We start from the raw sequence: 24,665 nt of genomic DNA on the forward strand, positions 1-24,665 counted from the left end.
ACTTCTTTGAATTTTCGAGCCTCTATTTGCATGCAGCATAAACTGTCCTTTAGTACTCCACTAGGTCATCTACTTTCCAATTAATGTAACTATACACTACTGTTGCTTGCCTCATATGATAATGCCACCTGCCTGGCTATTCAGAATCCCCCATTCACTCAGTTTGTCCACTTTTCTGGCCTCTCAAGGTTGTGAATAAGTCACTGTTCAATACACATTCAGGGTTCTGTAATTGGTTATCATGTTCCACGCATGATTTTTTTTCCATGGAATCCATGTCAACAATCTCCCACTTGCTCAGAATTGTCTCTTCTGCCCTCTTTTGATAATTCCACATAATAGCTCTTACTAGATACCAAGAAATTCTTTCTACAGTGGGAAAACAGAATGAAAAGTGCTAGTGAACTCCCGAGTCACAGAGCCTTCCAGCCCTTGACAGATGCTGCCTTAGTAGGCACAATGGGAGTTTGGAAAAGAAAAAATGACAAAGCCACACACCTTGCAAACATTCACAACCAATTCTGTTTACCCATTCGAGGTGTTTTCTTTCTCTGTAAGATCTGTACCTAGTTGTGCCTCCCTACTATTTAGAGCAGCACCTGCACATGGACACACTTTATCCCAAAAGTAGACTTTGCACTTGGGAACCAGAGCCTTCCTGCAACTGTTACAAGCCAGGTCCAGCAACACAGAGATGTACATTTCATTCTCCTCATTGGTCTGAGTATTTTGGCTGCTGAAGGAACAAGCATCACAGAATTAACTGCTTCTCTGAGTTCTTACTGTTTATTCTCTTAAGATTTCTCAGAGAGACTAAGAGAGCTAATTCTATTCTCACTTTACAAAACTAGATAGACTTCCTAGTGGCTTTAACCATCCAAAATTGCTGAGGTCTGTATCTCCTCATTGAGGAAAAAGGTGTGTTATGGAGAAGAATGTTGTTTTTCAGTCAGGTATAGAATGTTGTTCAATCAGATATAGAACAAGATGCATCCAAGAGACTGAAATAAAAGGCTTCAAAAATTTAACAGCACCTGTCTGACTCTCAGACTAATGTTTGGGGCTGAACCCTATGGCTTCTTCCACTAGCTGTTCTCCTCATCTGCATAATTTTCCTTCTTTAATGCCTTCTCAGACTTCTTTCAGTTTTTATAGGACCTTGTGCAAGTGATTACTAACAGATAAATGCTGGTGCTGTTATTTTCAATACAGCCCTCTTCCTCAAGGTTTCTCTTTCAAATAGGCTATCTGCATGCCTGAAAAGGCTCTGAGAAATTCCACCCTCTTTCCCATCCCCTTCTCTACATAACAACAAAAGACAGGAATCTCAAGACTAGTCTGAGAGTGACCTAAGAGAACTTGGCCTTCACACAACAAACAATGAACACTTCAATATTTGCAATTGGTTCGCCTTGGTAAAAAATAAGCAAAGGCAGTTTAGTCCTCTGACAGCAGCTCTGTCTACGAAAATGTGCTGATTGCCTTAACAACCTTAAACTCAAATATTTTATTCAGACTCTTTGAGATTCATTATTACTGCATGTCAACTTTAAAATGCATGTATACTCAGGGCCCTCTTTAGATTTTGGCTGATATCAATCTGATCTCAGTCTGCCTCTAGGTAGAGAAATAAAATCTTACCTTTCCTACAGCTTCAGTCTCTGGGTGGTTCTTCAAGTGCCATTACTATAAGAATGTAAGTTGTAAAAGCTATAGGGTGAGTTAGTGAACTGGCCAGGGGAAAGGAATGAGCAGTAATGGGAAAACTTGGGTGAAAAGTAGCCCTTGAATTCCTCACCTGGATACTTCTTTTTCTAAATAAGAAATACAAGACAATGAACCTTAAGGATATGGAGATCAATTCAGATAATACTCACTGGAACTGTGAACTAAGTGAAACTCAGTTGAGATATCCAGGCTGAAGACAAATATTTAGAAGTAACTGAGCTATTTATTTCATTTAAATCAAATGATATAGATTAATGCCATCATGATGGGCAAATATCAAAACTATAAAGGAAAGTCTAAGACATACCTCCTAGAATCATCAACATAAGAACAAGATGGAAAAAGATTCATGAATAAAATTGACAAAGAAAGACTAGGGAGATGAAAAAGAATGCAGAGAAGAGAGACTGTCACAGGATTAAAGAAAGGAGGTAGTTTAAAGAAATTACTTGCAAAATCAGGTAAAGTTGGTTCAAAAGGAAAAAATAAAATTAAAAATTATTATGGGAATCAATGACATATAAAACCAATGATATTTTGAATCAATTCTACACACACACACACACACACACACACACACACACACGCACAGAATGATTTTTCCAGAACAAGTTTCATGGAATAATGGATCTGAACTCAGTTTTCAGTGGATGAGAAAATGAATTCAAGTTGAAGAATCAGAGAAAGAATGTATAGATCATGCTTATGAGAATATGTTGAAAAGCAGAAGAAACATAATTCAGAAGGTAAAGTGTATCATGGGAGAGTTATTATTAAGATGGCAGGTATTTGAAATATTTATACATTGAAAGGCAAGAATTGGGAAACACAGATCTGGAATCATAGATGATAAATGTTGCAAGAGTAAATGGAATGCAGAAAATAAGTGTATACATTTTAAATATCTTAATGGGAAATCTTATATATGAGAAGAAGAAAGAAAAATGCATTTTTCAAAATACAAGCTTGAATATTTAGTGACTTTCCTCCTTAAATACTACCTTTTTTATCAGTACCAGGGATCAAACTCAGGATCACCTGCTTGCAAGGCAGATGCTAATGCCGCTGAGCTAAATCCCCAGCCCCAGTACTACCTTTTTTGTAAGAAAGAATAAATCAATTTCCAGGCAAAACTGAGGAGCTAGATGAAGCTGGAGGCTATGATTTTGTATTGGCATTATTCTGCATTCTTTGTGTTTTCCTTTGGCAGTGTGTAGGTGCATGTGTGTTGAAAGAGAAAAGAGAAGGACTGAATTACAGATCCCAGTAACCTTGTGAGTAACTTGTATAAGAGTTTCATCCAGAAAGAATCATAGTAGGCTACAGCATATAAAAAGTTCTAAAGAAAAAAATAATTAAAAATAATTAAGAAGGCAATGGTGTCACTCTCATTGCCAGAGATGTATGGCAGTACAATTGAGTCTTATGCTCCAGGGATTCAATGGGTTTTCATTCTTCTGCAGGATATACTTTTTGAAGAACTTCAAGGCTAGTTGTTTATCTCTTTCCAAAGGCCACAGGTAGGTAGCTATTTGCAGCCCTAGGGCTAGACTCTTGTCTTTACTACTGTAGTATTATTTGAGCACAGTAATGGCCCGAGATGGTTACAGAATGCAGTCTAAATAGTTCAGATTTTTTTCTTCAAAAAACCACAGTACTTAAGGTGGCCTCCAAAGAAAAAGCTGATATTTTGATGACAGTGCCCTCACATGCCTACCTGACTTGGAGGGTTACAGGACTCTCCTACCTGTTTCCTTCAGATATAAGTGTCCCAGAGAGACACATTATTTTCAAGTATGATAGAATTTCTGGAAACAGTCTTTTCTGTATTCAGCAATCAAGATCTAGATGAAGATAAAATATAAGAGCTGAGAAAAATGGACAGACCAAACTTATTACTGTCAAAATTAGCAATGCTTTAAGCACAACAAACTCTTCCAAGAGCTAACTCCAGAATTCATTAAAGCCTGTAAAACAATTGGACAATGGGCACACGGCTCTACCAAGTGACCACTTGGGTGAGCAACAGGCAGCTGATTTACCTAGGTCATGGCACTGGAGGATGTATTTTCCCCAGAGAGAGGGACTAGTCCAACTAAGACTCTCAATCCTCACTGTAATGATGAAGACTGAAGGGGCCCAGGGCAACCTACAGTGTTCCTGTCATGGACATCATTATTTTCTGTGAAAATCCCTGTGTGATTCTAGATGTCATGCATAAGCAAATTCAATTACTTATAGATGTGTTTTAACTTTCTTCTCTGGAAAAATCACCTCTAGATTGATTGCCATAAATGGTGTCAATGGGACATCTAGTTGGACATGTTTTGTTTTACCTCCTGGCTTACTAGTAAGAAATTTACTATCAAAATTGGACATAATTCTCTAGTTCCAATAAAGGTCAAAGCGGGTTTTATTCATTGGAAATATTCCAGGCCATGTTTTTTAGACATCTTTGATGTTACTGTAAAGACTTGTACTACTCTTAAACCTGCCTCTTTGAAGCCTCCAGTCTCAGAGTTTAGCCACACTTTATTTTTTTTACCATGAATTGAACACATGACTTCATGCTTTCCAAGCAGGCACTGTGCCACTAACCTATATACCTGACCCAGACTAGCCACTCTTGTGAAAAAGTAATCTTCAAGACATATGCAAGTGGTCAGGGCATCAATCCAAAACCCTGAGGAGGTATGGCTCATTGATAGAAGTAGCATTGAAAATCAAATTATGCAGTTATCAGTTCACACCAGGTCATCAAACCTTCTTCCTAGGGACATTTGCTCAGAAAGCAGACCTCATATCCATGACTCAGTCACTGATATGCTCATGAAGCAATTTTGAAAGAAAAGACCTTACTGACACAAGCAGAAATTCTACAACACTTAAGAGGTAATCTATCTTCTCAAGCAAGTTGCTGTCATTAATTGCATAGAGCCTCCAAAAGACATGTTCAAAGTCTCTAGGAAATCAAAACCTGCTAGATAGGCAAGAAGGACAAATTTACAGATGCTCAAAATGCTAGTCTTATTTCCACGTACTGAGGAGACATTAAAGTATTTCTCCCTCAAGGGATGCAGTTTTTATAAAAATCCTAGATGGGAAATTGTCATCTGAATTGTCACAGAGGTGGGAAGAAAGATATTCCCATGAACCTCTGTAACACGTAAGGTTCCTCTTCAAAAACCAAGTCTCCAACACTTCTCTGTATTGTAACCCCAAATATTGAGTATAGACATCTAAGTACTGTAATCCCTTTTCCAGTTTTCCTCACAATCCAAAAGTGTTTATTTATAATCCCATGGAGGTGGTATTGGAATTCTGGCAAGTTAATACCAATCTACCAATTCCAATACAGCCCATAGCAAGAGTAAATTCACCAAGACACATTCCAAGTTGAGGACAACCAAGGGCTCCTGAGTTCAATCCTTGTGAGGATTTACAGACAAAGGCACAGATCTTAGGTCTCTCCTAGAATTTATTATTTTATGAAGAAGGATGTGTCCCAAAGATAAGTGACAGTGAGGATGGTAGGAACTATATGAGTAACTTGAGCTGGCTAGCTAGGTAGTAAGAAAAATATCTTTGCAAAATGCAGAGACAATGGTATGCAGAAGGATCAATTTACATAATTCAATTAAGGCAGCAACTGAATTGATTTTTGCAGGCAGTTGATTCAGTTTCTGATATGGAAACTTTTGCATCATGGAGACTCATATCCCCTTTATCTCGAGGCTCATACCCAGTTGACATTTCTGAAGCTGACTGGCTCTACCATCCCACTGTGCTTATATGTTTTACAGAGTACATTATGCAAGGAAGCAGGAGACACTCTCATCACTTTAGCGATTAAATACCAGTACCTAGGATAGCCTTATTTGCAGTGCATAGAGTCAAATGAAGAAAGAAGGAAATACCATAGTCAGCTCTATACATATCAGTATAAGGAAATAAGTCTCCATATAATCAAAGTTGCAGCAATTGTTCTACATTCAAGGGGAGCCAAATTGTCTCCCACATTCCATGTACAGCTAGGTAAATGGACACTTATATTGAGGCTACTGTTTTTAATTAAATCCAAAATATGGGTGAACTTTCTAAGGCCATGGCTCTCAGGGTCTCAATTATTTAACTAACATTCTTCTGTTTTATACTTTGTTCCCTAAAATGTATGTGAGAATATTACCAGTAACTCCTCATATTTGGACTCCACATCTCCAATGTAGTAGAAAAAGTTACTTCTCTTCTCCCATCAAAAATGTAGCTCAGTTACCACTAACTATTTTCTCATTATCTTCTGACAGGTTTTTTTTTTTCCATCTCAGTCAGTGAGCCACAGCCCTGTAAGGAAGGTGGAGAGCACAGAATCCCTAGTTGGGAGAGTCTACTATTCCTTTCAGCAGGAAGTAATTACACAAAGATAGAAACATCCACTCCTTTATTTCCCCATAAATAATTATGGGAATATATGACTTTCACAGGAAATGAGGCAAGAGACTAGTTGAATTGTTTCATTAAACCTTATTAAGCAATGTTTCAACCTTGAAATTCTTCTCCTGTAACCTACTTATCTCTCTCAGCTTTCACAGATATTGACCAATAGAAAGGTCTGTTCTGATGTAGCAAAACCATTAAAGATTTATCTATGTTATTAAGAAATCTGTTTTACTTTTTAGCATTCATGAGTTTCCCAGGACAGCACTTGTAATTTTCTTTAAAATATTTTATTTTAACAACCCAAATTGATGCAATAAGAACTGGAAAAAAAGGAAATTACTACAGATCTCATGAAAATAGAAAGATCATGAATACCTACTTTGAAAACCTCTACTCACATAGTATGGAAAACACAGCGGAAATGGACAGATTTCTAGAAACATATGAACTACCAAAGCTTAATCAAGAAGATATAGCAATTTTGAACAACCCAATATCAGCTATTGAAAATGAAAATGTGGTTAAAAAATTACCAACAAAGAAAAATCCAGGTACTGATGTATTCAGCGATGAATTCCGCAAGAAATTTAGAGAAGATTTGATGCCAATACTCCTTAAACTCTTCAATGAAATTTAAAGGGAACCAATCCTCCCTAATTCATACCTGGAGGCAAGTATTACTCTGAAACAAAAACCAGAGAAGGACCCAACCAAAAAGCAGAACTATACGCCAATCTTACTAATAAACACTGATGCAAAGATTCTCAATAGAATACTGGCAAGTAGAATGCAACATATCATCAAGAAAATTATATGTCACAACCAAATGGGATTCATTTTGAGAATTCAGGAATTCTCAAAATGAACTTTAACATATGCAACTCAATAAATGTAATGCATCACATCAACAGAGTCAAAAACAAAAACCACATAGTCATCTCAATAGAAGCAGAAAAAGCTTTCAATAAAGTTCAACACATGTTCATGATAAAAACCCTTCAGAAACATGGTGGCTACCTCAATATTATAAAGACCATCTATGACAAACCAATAGCCAACATTATACTAAATAGACAAAAACTGAAAGCTTTCACTCTAAAATCAGGAACAAGACACCATCACCACTTCTATTCAATATAGTTCTGGAAATACTATCCAGAGCAATCAGACAAGAGATAATAAAATGAAAAAAGATAGGAAAGTAAGTAGTTAAATTATCACTATTTGCAGATGACATGATATTCTATATAGAAGACCAAAAAAACTCCATTAAAAGGCTTCGAGAGATAATAAACAAAATTAGCAGTGTAGCTGAATACAAAGTCAATGCTCAAAAATCAACAGCATTCCTGTATACAAAAAAAAAAAAAAAAAACCTCACTGAGAGAGAAATTATGGAACTATTGACTTTCACAATAACATCTTAAAAATGAAATATTTAAGAATCAACCTAACCAAGAATTTAAAAGATCAACATGCTGAAAATTATACTACACTAAAAAGGGAGATTGCAGTGGATATTAGAAAATGGAAGGATGTTTCTTTGCTTGGCTAGGAAGAAACAAGGTTGTGAAAATGGTCATACACCCAAAACTGTTATACAGATTTAATGCAATCCCAATCAAAATAACATTAAAGTGTCTTACAGATCTAGAGAAAACACTCCTAAAATTGATTTGGAAACAGAAAAATCCCAGAATAGCAAAGGTGATTGTGAGCAACAAAGGCAAGATAGGAGGCATCTCAATTCCTGATTTGAAATTATAATACAAAGCGAGTATGGTAAAATCAGCATGGCATTGTCAAAGAAATAGAATTGAGAATCAATGAAACAGATTAGAAGATGCAAACACATCTACAAAGCCACTCAGCCAGCTTATATTTGACAAAAGAGCTAAACATGTTCACTGGAAGACGGAAAGCCTCTTTAATAAATGGTATTGGAAAAATTGGCTCTCCACATGCCAAAGACTGAAACTATATTCATGCCTATCTCCATGAACTAAACTGAAGTCTAAATGGATCAAATATCTAAATGTTAAAATAGTTTGAGAAATATTAGTGTTATATTTTCCCTAAAGTTCTTTTAGAATTTAATGTTTAATCCATCTTGTCCCTGGCTTTTCTTGCTTGCTTGTTTTTTTTTATTACTGGTCCAATTTTATTTCTTATTTTTTGATTATTTAGAGAGTTTATGTCTTCTTGGTTCAATTTTGGTAATATCCAATAGATTTTAGAGATTTCAAGCTCTTTTCATCACAACACAGGTCCCCAGCACCATATCCAGGGGTGAGTCTCAGTTAGCCACACAAGTGTTGTATGATCCAAGCTCTTCCCAGTGTAGCATCACAGTGTAATCCTTTGGGAGGGTACCTGGCCAGCCACACAGGTCCCATAGGAAAATAATAAAACAAAAGTGTAACATGGAGTCTCAGACATCCAGCACACTGAGAACAAAGCCAAGAGACACTGAAATGAACTATCTTACCACAAGTGGAAATTGCATAACTGAACTATATGAAAGGATAGCAACTGAAGTAAAGAAAAACTCCATGAAGGTGTAAATAAAATCAGAACAGAGATAATCTCTCAAATTAAAAAAAAAAAAACAATGACAAACATTATGAAAGAAATGTTGAGTCCATTTAAGGAAAACATAGATTAAAAAAATAGAAAACATAAGAAAATAATGGAAATCTTTAATGAACAATACAGACCTCAAATGCATGAAACGGATTTAAAGGAGTATTCAGAATATTTAAAACTCCATTGAAAGCTGAGAAAACTGCATGAATTAAGTTAAGATAAACTCTCAGCCCTCGAAGACAAGATGGAAGCTAATGATCATGAAAGAAATGATCTTTTAATAATAACAAGAAACTAAGAAACAACATTTCAACATCAGGAAGATGACACACAGAGAACAAGTATAAGATTTATAACTATCATAAAAAGCAGAAATAATCAAAATGACATAAGAATATTTACAGAAATAGTAGCAGAAAAATTTTGAAGCACGAGAAAATAATCTGATAAACAGATAAGTGAGGCACATACAACTCCAATTAACAGTAAAAAAAATAAATCTTAAACCAGACATATAATAATTAAGATCTCAGAAATTCAGCAAAAAAAAAAAATCCTATACGCTGTCAGAGCAAAGAAAAAGAACAACTATAAAAGAAAAACTATCATAATCTTGGTGGACTACTCAGCACAATTCTTCAAGACAATAAGAGATTGGAGTGAAGTATTTCAAGTCCTGAAAGAAAACAACCTCCAAACCAGATTGATGTACCCTGCAATACTATCTTTCAAAATTGATACATAAATAAGATACTTCCATGACAAAGAACAACTGAAGAAATCCATGAGCACCAAAGCAGTGTTATGAAGACTATCGAAAGATATTCTAGAAAAAGATAAATATCACTAAAATACCAAGAACAACAGAGGAAGGAAACCACCACTCAGGGCAAGCACATAAACAGAAAAAGTAGAAAACCAACAACAGAAAGATAGCATGACAAGATACATCAGTACATATCAGTTATAACCATCAATAAAAATGCCCTCAACTCACCAATAGAAAGAAACAGACTGGCAGAATTGATCAAGAAACAAAAATAAACAATATGCTTTATACAAAAAAACTCATTTAACGCAAAAGGAAATGCATAGACTAAAAGTCTAGGGATGGAAAATAAAACTCCATGCAACAGGAACCCAGAAAAAAGTAGGGGCAATCTGTTCTGTTTACATTCAATGTGAACTTCAAATAAAGATTGATCAAAAAAGACAAAAAAGGCCACTATATATGTGTTAGGGGAAAATCTCAAGAGGAAGAGATGACAATCAAAAATATATATGCACCAAATATGGGAGCATTCGACTATGTAAGACAAATCTTAATAGACATAAAAAAAATCAAATAAGCACTAATAGAGTTTTAAAAGGGGAAATGAATACCCTATTGCCACAAAGAAATAAATCAAATAAACAAAACATCAACAAAGATTAACAGAATTGAACAAAACTTGTGAACAAATGGACACAGTATATATGTACAGAGTCATCTACTCAAAAACATCACAATGCACATTTTTCTCAGCAGCACATTGGTTATTCTCTAAAGTATACAATATATCAGCCCACAGAATATGCTTCATACAACATTTATTAACACAAAGGAACTGAAATGATCCCCTGCTTATTATGTGACTAGAGTGAAATAATACTGAAAATTAATGACAAAAGAAACAAAAAATAAACCCACCAATACATGGAAATTAAATAACACTCTCCTAAATAACCAATGAGCAACAGAATAATTATACAATATCTACAATTGCACAAAAATGCAAATGTAACTTACTAGAATCAGTGGGAGATAACAAAACCAGTCCTCAAATAGAAATGTATAATGGTGCCAGGGATTTAGCCTAGCAGCATAAGTGTCTTCCTGGCAAGCACATGGTCATGAGTTTGATCCTTGGTATAAAAAAGAAAGGAAGTAAAGAAAGAAAGAAAGAAAGAAGGAAAGAAAGAAGAAAGAGAGAGAAGAGAGAAAGAAAGAAAAGAAAGAATTTAAAATGGTAAATTTGCACAACTGGAAAATGGAACGAATGCAAATAAACAATCTAATGGTGCACTTCAAACTTTTAGAAACAGAAGAGCAAACAAATATATGAAAAAAGGTTCAGTGTCTTTGGTCATTAGACAAATGCAAATTAAAACAACACTGAGATTGCATCCCATTCCAGAAACAATAACCAAGATCTACAAGTCAACCAATAAGAAATGCTGCAGGGGCTGTTGGGAAAAGGATCTCTTCTCCACTATTGGTGGCAGTGTAGGCTTGTTCAACCACTGTGGAAATCAGTGTGGAAATTCCTCAAAAACCTTGGATTAGAGGTCCCATTTGACTCCAGTATTCCACTTCTGGGCATTTCCCAGAAGAACTGAAAGTATCATACCACAGTGATGTATGCATATAAATGTTTATAGCAGCACAATTTGTAGTAGCCAAATCTTGGAAACAACTCAAAAGCCCATCAACTGAGGAATGCTTTTAAAAACATATAGTATTTTTATACAATGATGTAGCATACTCAGCTATATAGAAAGATCTCAGTGTGAAGGCTCTGAATTCATTGTCCAGTATCACAAATAATAACAATCATAACCTCTTCTCGGGAGGCTGAGGTAGGAGGATTGTTGCAAGTTCAAAAGCAGCTTGGGCTACAAAGTGAGTGCAAGTCCAACCTGAACTGCATAGCGAGACCTTGTCTCAAAAAACAAATCTCTTAAAACTTAATAGAAAGATCGATTGGGAGAAAATGGTGGCTTGCTAGGGGATTGGGCAGAGAGTCTCTCCAGAGAAATCATATTAGAAGCTAGAATATGACAACATGGAGAGGGCCAGACAAATGGATAATGATTCTTATTAACCAAGACAGTGCAGCTGGAGGATTTAAAGTCGTGCTGAGACTGTAAAGGCTGATAATGGGAGGCTGCAAATCCCGCACCTTTAAATCAACAAACTGACCCATGGACCCAACAGAAAAAGCTGGGTTGGCTTTTGGTGACTGCTAGAAACTGAGACCTGGCATCCCAAGAAGCAGCCAGGACTGCCCTGCTGCACCAGAGGAGATCGTGAAAGGTTCTGCAGCTCCAAAGCCGAACACTGAGCAGATTTCTGACCATTCCACACTGTGCCAGTAGTGCACGCTGTGCAGACTTCTGACCATTCCGCGCTGTGCCGGGAGTGCGGGAAAGGTGGGTGGCATGATGTGCGGTGGACCCGGGAGGAGGATCTGCACTGGTCCCTGGTGAGTACTGGGGAACCCGCAGCTGCTGGGGTTGGCCAGAGAACATCTTGGAACTGGGCAGTGCCCGCCACCATGGGGACATCAATAACACAGAGTCTGGTGGCAGCCATCTTAGAGTTGGGCAGAACCTACAGCTCGGTGGCATCACTGAGTACCCCTGTAAGGAGGGCTGGTGGAAGACATCTTGAAATTTGGCAGAGCCTGAGTGTGTGCTGGCTTCAGCGTCATACAGAGAACTAGTGGGAGACATCTGGGATTTGGGCAGATCTGCTGTTCTGGTGCTCCTGTCACAGAGAGGTCTGGAAGAGAACAGCTGGGATTTGGGCAGAACCCTGTACCATAGTGACATTAGTCAGCTGCTTCTGGTACAAAGAGAACCAGCAGGAGCTACTGGGGCTAAACCAAGCCTCTGCCTCGGGCCCAATAAGCAGATACAAAATAGTCACAACTTAGTGACCTCCAGAAAGTACAGCCTAATTTACGGATTGACTGGTGCAGAGGCTAGAGACTAGCCTGTACCGCCCCTGCATCCCAGCCTACCCCAGATAACAGCAAATTGGGGAGGACAGCAAAAACTCAAGTCAGCATGCTTCTGAAAGGCCCTAAGCAATTCGGAGAGGGCCAGAGAACCCCAGGACAGTCTGAAAGAAACCAGAAACATGACAAGAGATAAAAATAAAAATAAAAAAATCTCCAGCTGCCCAACATGAGAAAATAAGCCCAGGAGAAGTAAATACTGAAGAGAACAAGCACAGTAACCATCCATTGCTCGACACAGCATCAGCTGAAATTAAAAAGTACCTTCATGATCTCATAGATGAATTGAAAGCTGTACTCCTGATCCAAATGAGGCAAGATATAAAGAGATTAATTAAAGAAATGACAAGCCCCGCCCAAGAGAACACAAATGGAAGAACTGAGGAAATCAGAAAAGAAAGAGAAACTTCTGAAGAAGAATTTAAACATAACTTAGAATACTTGAAACAGATCCAAAGAGAATACCAGGAAACTAAAAACTCCATTGAACACTGGCAAAATGCCTTGACAGAAACTAAAGACAGCCTTCTGAAACTTGAAGAGAGATTTATGGTATATGATCGTGAAAGAAAAAGGCTCTTAAAAATAACAAGGAACCAGAAAGAAGCAATTCAAAAACTAGAAGATGACAAAACGATACATAACTTAAGAATAAAGAATGTGAGTGAGGAAGCAGGAGCAACCAAAAACGGAATACAAAGAATATTCACAGGTATATTAAAGCAAAATTTCCCATGTGTAGCAAAAAGAAATGGTATCCAGATAAAAGAGGCATACGGAACACAGCTACCTACAACCAAAACAGATCTACGCCTAGACATATAATAATCAAGATTCCAGAAATCCACCAAAAGAACAGAATATTAAAAGCAGCCAGAGAAATGATGCAGATTACCTACAACAGGAAAACTATCAAAATAACAGCAGACTTATGAACACAAACTCTTAAGTCAAGAAGGGAGTGGGGAGAAATATTCCAAGTCCTGAAAGAAAATAATATGCAACCGAAGCTCATATACCCGTCAAAACTCTCTCTCAAAATTAATGGAGAAATAAGATACTTTCAAGACAAGGAGGAACTGTGGGAGTTTGTGGCCACCAATCCAACCCTACAGAGAGTGCTCAAGGACATTACAGAGAAAGAGAGGAAGAGATACCAGGATTCCAGCAACAGTGGCAGAGACGCCTCAGTGAATGGGGCAGACAGTGGAATGAGGGAATAAGGTGGACAAATTATAGCAGAAAAGTGGAGTAGCAGACATGAGGCAGAGACAGTAAACTATAGTCTTTAGTATAGACAGCTCTGAAACTCTATAAAACAAAAGGCAGAGGTCATTGTTAATGGTGTATAAGGATTTAAAAGACACAGTAGTCTTATTGCCATATTTAGTTTGAATTTAATTAGTTCTGGTCTGTCCACTCATGTCAGATTTGAGGGCACAGACAGATTATCTTGACCCAAAAATAGCAGGTTATACCATGGTAACTATCCTTACTTTCCTATTAACTTAAACTGAAATCCTGTATTACTTACATTGTCTTACTATGACTGATCTTAATTGAATCTGAATCATAAGACTATGGGTTGGCCTTGGTTGATTTTATTTGAAATTGGTATGCTTGTTAGTATCAACCCTAAAAGTAGAGGCAACTACTCTGAGGATGACAAGATGTAAAGGATACCCATACTGGTATTAATTAGTAACAACTCTCAAATCCTAAAATGCTGTCAAAGTTAAGTTTTTATAAAAATAGGTGATACTATATTTAACTATAATAAGCCAGTGTTGTGGTCAAATATATTGAAAATAACAAGAGAAAACATAGTAACTACGGAAGATCATCTATATTGTGGTCTTATATGTCTTATCCAAGGCATGTTTTTCTAGGAAATTGTTTTGCTGTCTTGCTATGACTTGGTTTTCCCTATAACACAGAGAGGATAGATATATATGTAGAAATACATATAAATTCTAGCAATACTATTGTTCGCTGATTAGAATGACATTGGACTGGTTTCTTGAGTTCAATTTCAGCATATGTAGAGATGGGGACAGCTATCACAAAGAGAATGAGAGATGCGATGGTAGTTACTATTGTCTTCCCTAATTTGGAACTTGAGGACCTAAAAAGCCTCCAATGATTTGATTAGTTCTATAATATGCAATAAGTATATAAAGTGGATGAAGATGGGGACAACTATTTGTAAGAAACTAGAGACAGTTAGATAGACAATGAAGATCTCCAGTGGACTCGCTTTGAAATCTGTATTTCTTTAAATTGTTTTTTTTAACTGCTTTGTTCTGTTTTGATATGTTTAATCTTACCCTCTTTGAGATGGAAAACAAATGTGTAGGACTGATAACCATATTACTGAGCTTTTGTTCGATCATAGAGCAGAACGGTTTGTAGTGTCACTTTTTGGATGTCATTCTAAATACTTTAATTCTATGAACAGCTATTTCTAAGATGACAATGTGTAACTTATCAACCAGCAATTTCTTACCGTTTGTTTTTCTGTAAGTTTGTATTATTTCTACCCCTTTTTTTTATCTCCATGTATTTTTGTTTCCTTTTCTTTAAATAAAAAAAAAAACTTAATAGAAAGCCAGTCCAACTTTTAAAGTGGACAAATAAGATTAATAAATATTTATCCAAATAAAGTATATAAATAATCAGCTAGCACATAAAAATTGGCTCAGTAACAATAACCGTCATTTTTTTTATCGCCTTTTGAATTTGTACTTAGCCATGAAACCCTGCTTGTGGCCAACAGAACATGACTAAAAGTGATGATATGGTAATTTTGTGACTTAGTCTTAAGAAATAATAAATGCTTCTGTCTTTCCTGTTCCTTGTTATGTTCATGAAAATAATATGTTCAAGAAAAGCTTTCTTGAATAAATCACTGAGGTAGATGACAGACGCATAGTGCAGACTCCCACCTAACCTGTATATTATTGAGCATACACTGAACTTATTAGTGCCACTTATTAGTGCCACTACAGATAAACTACAGATGCCTGAGGAATAAGTAATGATTCTTATGTGTCACAAAGATTTTCTGGCTGCATGTTGTACAATACCTACTCACTTAACTTCTTGTCCACAGAAGTGCCTAAACTTTCTTCAATGTAGTACTTATTTTAATGTCAAGGGTTTAAGTATAAATCTTTGCCTAAACTAATTTTCATTTAAAGGAACCTGTCTTGGATTATTTTCCTTCTCACATGGAGACCTGCAAGGACTCTAATTGCCTTTCTTTCTTCTAAGTTGGTTGACATATATCTTAGTGGAGCCAAAATCATAGGAAATTGAGGCCAACATTCTAGTGACTAATTCTTGCTGAGATGTTAGTATTTGCAATGGATTTTTTTTTTGAGTAATTGTGATTTTCTTCTCAGAAGCATGAAACTCAAAGCTGAATAAAATGCTGGCCAGGATAAAGTAGAAGATATTACTTGCATAGGAGGGATATGGAAAGAATGTTCTCTAATTTCATTTTTTCCTGAATACTTTGGTTGATATAAATTTTATACAGAAGTAAAAAGTCACATGAAATCATGACAGGTAACATAATACAAGCTAAGAGCTATAGGGAATAGACTGAATTATCTGAATGAGTTAAGCAATTTTTTCGTTAATTTGGTTAACAATGGTAAGTCATGGAAAAAATTTGAATTAATAAATTACATCATAGAAATAGTTATTTAGCAAAAATTCTTTCCACTTATACCCAACACTTCTTGCTACCATTTGATCTTATTCTATTGTAATGTCTCAAATAAATAACTAACTTAGAGCTCAGCATAAGGAGCTTCCCTTAACTTGGAGAAAATCTGAAATTTCTCCTGGATTTTTGATTAGACCCTAACAATTCAAGTATCTTTAAAGGGTACCATATTTTAAAGGTGAGTATTCCATTTCCAACTTTATTTCCCTGGCTTTGGGAGGAGAATGGAAGGACTGGAGAATGTTTTAGTAAAAATTAGAAGATTCTATTGTGAGTACCTTTCATCAAAGGAAATACAGAAATCAATATAGGTTTTCATAAATCTATGTATGTGCTATCCTTAGAAACAGCCTGTAATACACTGTTTTATTAGCTGTATACTGTACAACTGAGCTCTTCACATAACACTGTCTGAGGACATTTGAAATTGAAGAATAAGAGAGAATTTAGTAGAAGCTGACACACAGTGGGCATCTGGATGATATAAGGAGTTGGTTTCATGTAAAATCTAAAACACAAAGTTGTTATGTCCTTAAACGAAAAGAGAAAGATACAAAATTGCATAGAGATAACATGGCAAATATAAACATGTGCTCACTGAAGATAATATAAAATTTAGATGGTTATTATTGTGGTAGGATGAAGGAAAATCTTTGCAACATTTAGAATTCATATGAATGTTGCTAACAGGTTTTTATTTAAAATTTTATTTATTGAGACTATACAAAAGCATAGAAAGTGTTTGTTTCAATAAAGAAAAATGAAAGAAGGTAGAATAAAATTATTTGTATAATTGCAATTATGTCAATTACAAGCATAGAAAAATGATAAAAATGCATTACAATTGTTGATCCCTAATTTTTCTTTAGAATTTGCTGTTGTAATATGTTTTCAAAAATAATTATGCTTCTAAACATTCTGCATTAACATGATAAAGAACAAAAATTTTGAAATATGCCTGCTCACATTATGTAACAAATAGAAAGTTTCTGAAGATATACAGTCTAAAAAGAATGCTGATTGAATATGGAAATGAGGAAAGTTTTTGATCTACAAAATATATTTATAATTGTTTTGTAATAAGATATGTCATTCAAAATTCAGAGGTGAAAATGCCAGTCAATAGCATACAAAATAAACATATATAGGGAAAATATATGATTGATTGATCCATGTGATGGTTCATTAGTGTGGGGAGGAGGAGTACTTTTATTTTATTTTTCCAAGTTTTTAATAATAATTTCATCTCATAATTACAAATTTTAGGGTGACATTGAGCCTCACATTTAAGACCGCACACACGGTAGGCAAACCACATCCCCAGCCCGTATTTGCAACTTTAGAAATGATAATTAGGAAGACATCTACATATGCAAAATAGTAAAAAATTTAATATTAAGGTAAAGTAGCATGCTACAAAACATTTTTATATATGGTTGAGTTAGGTTAAAGTAATCTGGATGTGTCTAAGATTTGGCTGTTTGCACAGTGTTTCTCCAGGAATAGGTGAGGGATCTTTTTATACTTCTTTTATACTATATTGTGACATCATTTATTTTCAATTAAATGGCGTTCATGAAGACTTTCACTATCTTAAATGCTTAATGCTTTAAAAAGTTTGTAAACATGAAGCTCAAATGCCATGTCCCCTGATTATACTATAGAAAATGCAAACAAAAAAGATAAAAGAGAATGTGCAATGTGGTGTCGATGCTTATATATGATTACAGTGATAGGACTTTGTACTTTTTGTTTTCAGATTTTGTGGTAAAGCCATTGAAGACTATATAGTAACATGAGGAATATTCTGCTTAAATGAAAGAAATATAGGACTTTCAAATATATAAATTTTAAAACATGTACAAGTAGAAATAGAAAAAATCAATTATGAAAATAATAGCAATGGCTATAATAAACTGATGAGGCAGGGAATGATTTTATGTTTCTGCATCAAATTTTGATATTAAATAATTGTTTTCAATTAAAATGTTTTTAATGAGTAGGTGGTACACTGACAAATATTCTGCTATAATGAAAAGCCCCAAAAGCAAGAAAAAAAATTATTGATGCAATATATATTTGAAAAAAAAAATCTATGAATACGAAAAAAGAAACCAGGCATGGTGGTGCATGTCTGTAATCCCAGAACTCAGGAAGTTGAGAAAGGAGTTTCATTGCAACTTCTAGACTATCCTGGGCTACAAAGTGAGCTCAGGGCTGGCCTGAACTGTATGGTGAGACTCTGTCTTGAAAAGACCAAAAAAGTTATTTACATGAAAATAATAATCCATGTACCAGGATTTTGAATTAGAGGTGATTTTTTCTCTCATTATCTGCTACATTTCCTGTAATATAGCTATATTACTTTTATAATTATAAAAATAAAGGTATAACTTCTAACAGGAAAAGAAAAATAAGCCTTAGGCAAGTTTGCATAAACTGGAAAATAAAAATAATGAAAGGGAAAGGTAATTACTATCTTTGACATTGTCATTCTGACAAACAGAAAAGGTCAAAAAGACATACTGGCTTCAAATATAGAATTAGATACATAGCTTTCTTACCACATAAGAAAGGATGAAATTAGAGCAAAGAGGATTTAATTTTCATAATATTTTTCCTAAAACAGTTATATGGAACAGAGAGAGAATGAGCTTTTCTTTTCGCTGATAGCAAAGAAACATAGCATGTAAAATAGTGGAATCAATTTAAAATTATGTATTTACTAAATAATTTTTGAGCAAGAACAAAAGTTTCTGCTGTGGGAGAGGTAAGCAAGATGAAATGTATAAATATGAATATATATTAATATGTCTGTTTACTCTTGTATTTAGGAGACAACACAGCAATTTAGACAATCTTATGGGTTAAAAACAACCTTAGACATTAGTTCAAACTTTCCATGTTCTCTCACCTCCCTACTCCCATGTGAAGAATTTTAGGATAAGACTGAGAAAGATGCATACTTATTTGTGATAAATCTAGGGCTTAACTCTAGCAAGCCTTGGATTTCCAGGCCAGCTTTTCTTTATTCATCATTGATTGATGCTTCATGGGGGAAGCTAGTTGCAATAAAGATGTTAAACTTTGTGTAAGACAACAAGAGACAATTTCTAGTGGTGCATAGTTAATGGCCAGAATGCTTGGACAAACATATTTTGCAAGTATTGAAGAGGCAAGGATCACTTAAAACTGGGTTTCTGGAAGAAGTCTATCCAAGGAACATGGTGTTTATTAAAGCATAACAATGAGGAAAAGTAGTTAAGGGAATAGAAATGGGAAAAGCAATGATGATTTTTAGAAGACAGCTACTAGAGCATGAAATTATGGCCACTTGTGGAAAAGTCATTTCTCATAAAACTTAGAAATGTCCAGTCATAGAACTTGGTACTTAGAGATCACCTTACTTTCAGGTCCCATTTTTATAGATGTGGAAATTTTAGTGCATAAATGAGAATAGATGTACCTAAATCCTGCATAAAACTAGTAAATCTAGTACAAAACTCAGGTCTTAGAATCTATTCAGTGCTGTTTACTGTATACGGTAAAGAAATGGTTACTCAACTATCTAAGAAATGAGACATGCAAAACTGAATGATTATGTGAGATAGGTGATTTATTGAAAACAGAGCGACACAGTATTTGGTATCAAGTTTGTAATGAATCAAAAAACTATAAATTTAATTATATGCTTTGAATTCTGGACACAGGAGCCTTGCCAGACAGAGTCAACGATTTGATCTTTGACAAAAGGATCAAAAGCTTATGTTTGAGGAAAGATAACCTATTCAAGAAGAGGTGCTGGAAAAACTGGTTATCTAATTGTAAAAGAATAAAATTGGGTCCTTATCTCTCACAATATACTAAATTAAAATAAAAATGCATCAAAGGCATAAACATTAAATCATAAATATTAGCTCTGTTGGAGGATAAAAACAGTAAAACTGTTGACACAAGTGCAAGAGACATAACCTCAATCACACAAGAAACAGCAGCAAGAATTAGAACTATATCAGAATAAAAACCCCTCTGTACAGCAAATGAATCAATCAGTAGAGGGAAGAGACAACCTATAGACTGAAAAAACATTTTTCCAGCTACCACTCAAAGAATTAATATCTAAAATATATAAAGGACAAAATAAAATTAAACCACCTAAGATTAAAGATTCAGTCAATAAATTGGCCAGAGAAATGAACAGGCACTGTACAGAGAAAGAAGTATGAATGGTCAAAAATATATGAAAAAATGTTCAACATATCTGGACAGTAGAAAATGCAAATTAAAATGCAAAGATTATATCTTACACTTGAAAGTATGGTAATCAATAAGAATCAAGCAATGACGAATGCTGTGTGTTTGCAGTGAAAAAGAAAGCCTCCTTCATTGTTGGTAGGAATGTGAACTAGTACAACCATTATGGAAATCAGTATGGAAATTTTTCAAAGAAATAAAATTAGAAATTTCATATAACTCAGCCATCCCCCTGCTAGGTATTTTTCTCAGAGCATATCACCATACTACAGTGATGAAAGCATACCAATTTACAGTACAGTAAAATTCATAATAGCTGAATCCTGGAAGTAATTTATAGACCTATCAACAGAAGATTGGATAAAGAAAATTTGGTAACTATGTGTAGTAGAATACTACCCAGAATGAGATATTTGAAAAATTTGTAGGAAAATAGATGTAACTGGAAAAAATAATGTTGAGTGAAATGAACCAAACACATGGTATCTCTCATGTGAGTAAAGCCAAGAACAAATGAAGAAAATGACAAAAATGGAGAGAAAGGGAAAAGGGTATAGATGCCCTGAAATAAGGAAGTTGTCCAAGGGAACAAAGACAAAATGTAATGAGAAGTGGAGGGGGAAATAAGAGGAATAAAGATGTGCCACATAAAGAAGCCTAACATCCCCAATTAATGTAAACACTGTGTGCTACAGCATGGTCTAAGACAAATAATATCACATGCATGAAAATATGGATAAGAGAATTGAAATTGGAGAAGAAAAAAAGGAAATAAGATTGAAAAGCCAAGAAATAAGTTGTAGTATGTACGTGCAACCCCTCTCCAGAATGATTATAAACTTGCAAACTTGTGCTAATAAAATTTTTTAAATCAGAGACTAAAATAATTTTGCACTTACAAACTTAAATAACATATTGTTTCTCTAATTTGAGAAACCCAAATTATAAATAAATTCAAGAACAAAATTGAAGATAAATTATAGGAAACAGGGAGATAGAAGTTTTGCAAAATGGAAGGGAATGAAGAGGTGTGGGAGGAAAAATGAAGGAATGTCCCTGGAATAGGAAGGACATAAAAAAGAATTACTATGCATTATTCGTATATACTAACTCCCTAAAATGAATGTAATAATTATGTACCTCCAGCATTTACTAATGAAAAGAGATTATACATTAAATTAATGGAGAAAATTAACTTGCACATAACTCATTATTAGATAAATATTTAACAAATTTCATAAATTATTAATTTATTTATAAAATTAATAAAATTAAGAAGTAACATCTTTCTCATATAATTGGAATGCAATTATGACAAAGATAAATGAATAGATAGCAAAGTAAATTGTTTAATGGACACAGTTTTTTTTGTAGTTATTCTCTTTTTATGACCTACTGTATACTAGAAAGCATGTTAAATTGATGAAGATAGTACAGGGAAAATAAGAGATGAACTATGCGAAAGGAAGGCTTACAAGTATAATGATGAATGTAAATGTGCTACATAGTTATACTAGGCTCATTAAACAAGGAGAAAGATTATTTTCTCTAAATATATTGGCCACTACATAAATATCCAAGGGAACTAGAAACCTACTATAGTTATTTTGTTTCTTTCCAATATGCAATGGAAAAAAGGGGGAAATTCTAAGGCAAAGGTCTTACTGAAAATGTTCATGTTGAAACATATATGAAATGTTTTTCTTTATTCATTGTAAGAGATCTTTAAGTTTCATGTGGTGTATGTTTGCAAGAGTGAAGAGGGATAGAAGTTACTCCCCATTTCAGGTTGGGTAATGGGAAAGTAACATGCAAACTTGTAACTCCAAAATAATTAAAGATATCATATTACAATGATGCACATATACACATGTGTATAGCACCACAATTCATAATAGCTAAATCTTGGAAGTGGCCTATACACCCATCAAAAAATGAATGGATTAAAAATGTGTTACTTAGATCTGGGGTGCCCTCACTGGCCTCTCTGCGTGACTGGAGGACTCTGGATTTCTGCGCCCAGACTGCTGGAGTTCCCTCAGGCTTCCAGGTGCAGTGAAGGAGAGAGGTGGGTTTGAGGCTTCCACATCAGCCTCCCCATTCCCGGCTTCATTTGGAGACCTGCTGAGCTCCCGATAGGTGGGCTGGCCCACACTACCAGCCTAGCCCAGCCTGTTTAGCTGCCGCGCCTGGCCATAGGTCTGCAGAGGAGGAGCTGGGCAGATCTGGGGTGCCCTCACTGGCCTCTCTGCGTGTCTGGAGGACTCTGGATTTCTGCGCCCAGACTGCTGGAGTTCCCTCAGGCTTCCAGGTGCAGTGAAGGAGAGAGGTGGGTTTGAGGCTTCCACATCAGCCTCCCCATTCCCGGCTTCATTTGGAGACCTGCTGAGCTCCCGATAGGTGGGCTGGCCCACACTACCAGCCTAGCCCAGCCTGTTTAGCTGCCGTGCCTGGCCATAGGTCTGCAGAGGAGGAGCTGGGCAGATCTGGGGTGCCCTCACTGGCCTCTCTGCGTGTCTGGAGGACTCTGGATATCTGCGCCCAGTCTGCTGGAGTTCCCTCAGGCTTCCAGGTGCAGTGAAGGAGAGAGGTGGGTTTGAGGCTTCCACATCAGCCTCCCCATTCCCGGCTTCATTTGGAGACCTGCTGAGCTCCCGATAGGTGGGCTGGCCCACACTACCAGCCTAGCCCAGCCTGTTTAGCTGCCGCGCCTGGCCATAGGTCTGCAGAGGAGGAGCTGGGCAGATCTGGGGTGCCCTCACCGGCCTCTCTGCGTGTCTGGAGGACTGTGGATATCTCTGCAACCAGGGAGGGTCCACAGGTTCCTGAAGCACTGCGGCCTGTGGTGAGTACCCTAACCCGGCTGCTATTGAAGATCTGTGGAGCTTCCAAGGGGCAGGTGGGCGCACAGTGTCCCTGAGGCCCAGCTTGTCTGGAACTGCGGAGTTCTGAGCAGGCAGAGGAGGGCCACTGGTTCTGTAGGCCTAATGGCTTGGAGTAGCAAGGCGCCAGAGTCCCAGTAGCTCCAAACATAGAAGGGGATTTTCAACAGATCCTGAGGAAGCTTTCAAATAACACTTGAAACACAGAAATATAGGAAAATGACAAAACGAAAGACCAAATTACAACCTCAAACCTCCAGCCCATCTCAAGAAACCCTAGGAGCGATGTATATAGAAGAAAATATATCCCATTCACCTCATATATCGGACACAATAGCCACTGAAATTGACAAGCAACTCCAGGAAGCTTTAAAGAAATTCAAACTCGAAATAATCTCCCAGATAAAAGAAGAAATGATAAAAGAAATGAAAGAGATTCTAAATATATCTAAAGAAAACACAGATAAAAAATTGGAGGAACTAAACAAAAAGATAGAATCCCTAGACGAGCAATATAAGAAACAAACAGAATACATAATGCAGATGCACAGAGATATACAGGAAATAAAAAACTCCACTGAAAGTTGTAAAAACCGCCTTAATGAAAGTGAAGATAGAATTTCAGACCTTGAAGATAGGATTGCAGCTAGTGAACAGGAAAGGAAAGATCTTTTGAAAATAACAAGGAACCAGGAAACAACAATTCAACAACTGCAAGACGATGCAAAGAAGAATAACATAAGAATGATAGGGATTAATGAAAGAGAGGGAGACAACATGAAGGATGTCAGGAGGATATTTAGAGAAGTAATAGCTGAAAATTTCCCAAGCATGAGATCAGAAACTGACATCAGGATCAGTGAAGCATATATAACTCCAAACACTCATAACCAAAATAAAACTACACCCAGACATATAATAGTCACCATCCCAGAAATCCAACACAAGAATAGATTATTAAAAGCTGTCAGAGAGAAAAGACAAATCACTTATAAAGGAAAACCTATCAGAATCACAGCAGACTTCTCAGCACAAACGATAAAGTCAAGAAGAGCATGGAGTGAAGTATTCCAGATCCTAAAGCAAAATGATTTCCAACCAAGACTGATATATCCTGCAAAACTATCATTCAAAATAGATGGTGCAATACGATACTTCCATGACAAAGAACAGCTGAAGAACTTCATGAACACCAAACCAACCCTGCAAAAAGTACTGAAAGACAGTTTAGATACACGAAGGAAAAAACCACTAAGCAAAGCA

The sequence above is a fragment of the Cavia porcellus genome, unplaced genomic scaffold (assembly GCF_034190915.1).
Source record: "Cavia porcellus strain 051 isolate PalLab524CR breed Dunkin Hartley unplaced genomic scaffold, mCavPor4.1 scaffold_3, whole genome shotgun sequence".
In the NCBI taxonomy this organism is placed as follows: domain Eukaryota; kingdom Metazoa; phylum Chordata; class Mammalia; order Rodentia; family Caviidae; genus Cavia; species Cavia porcellus.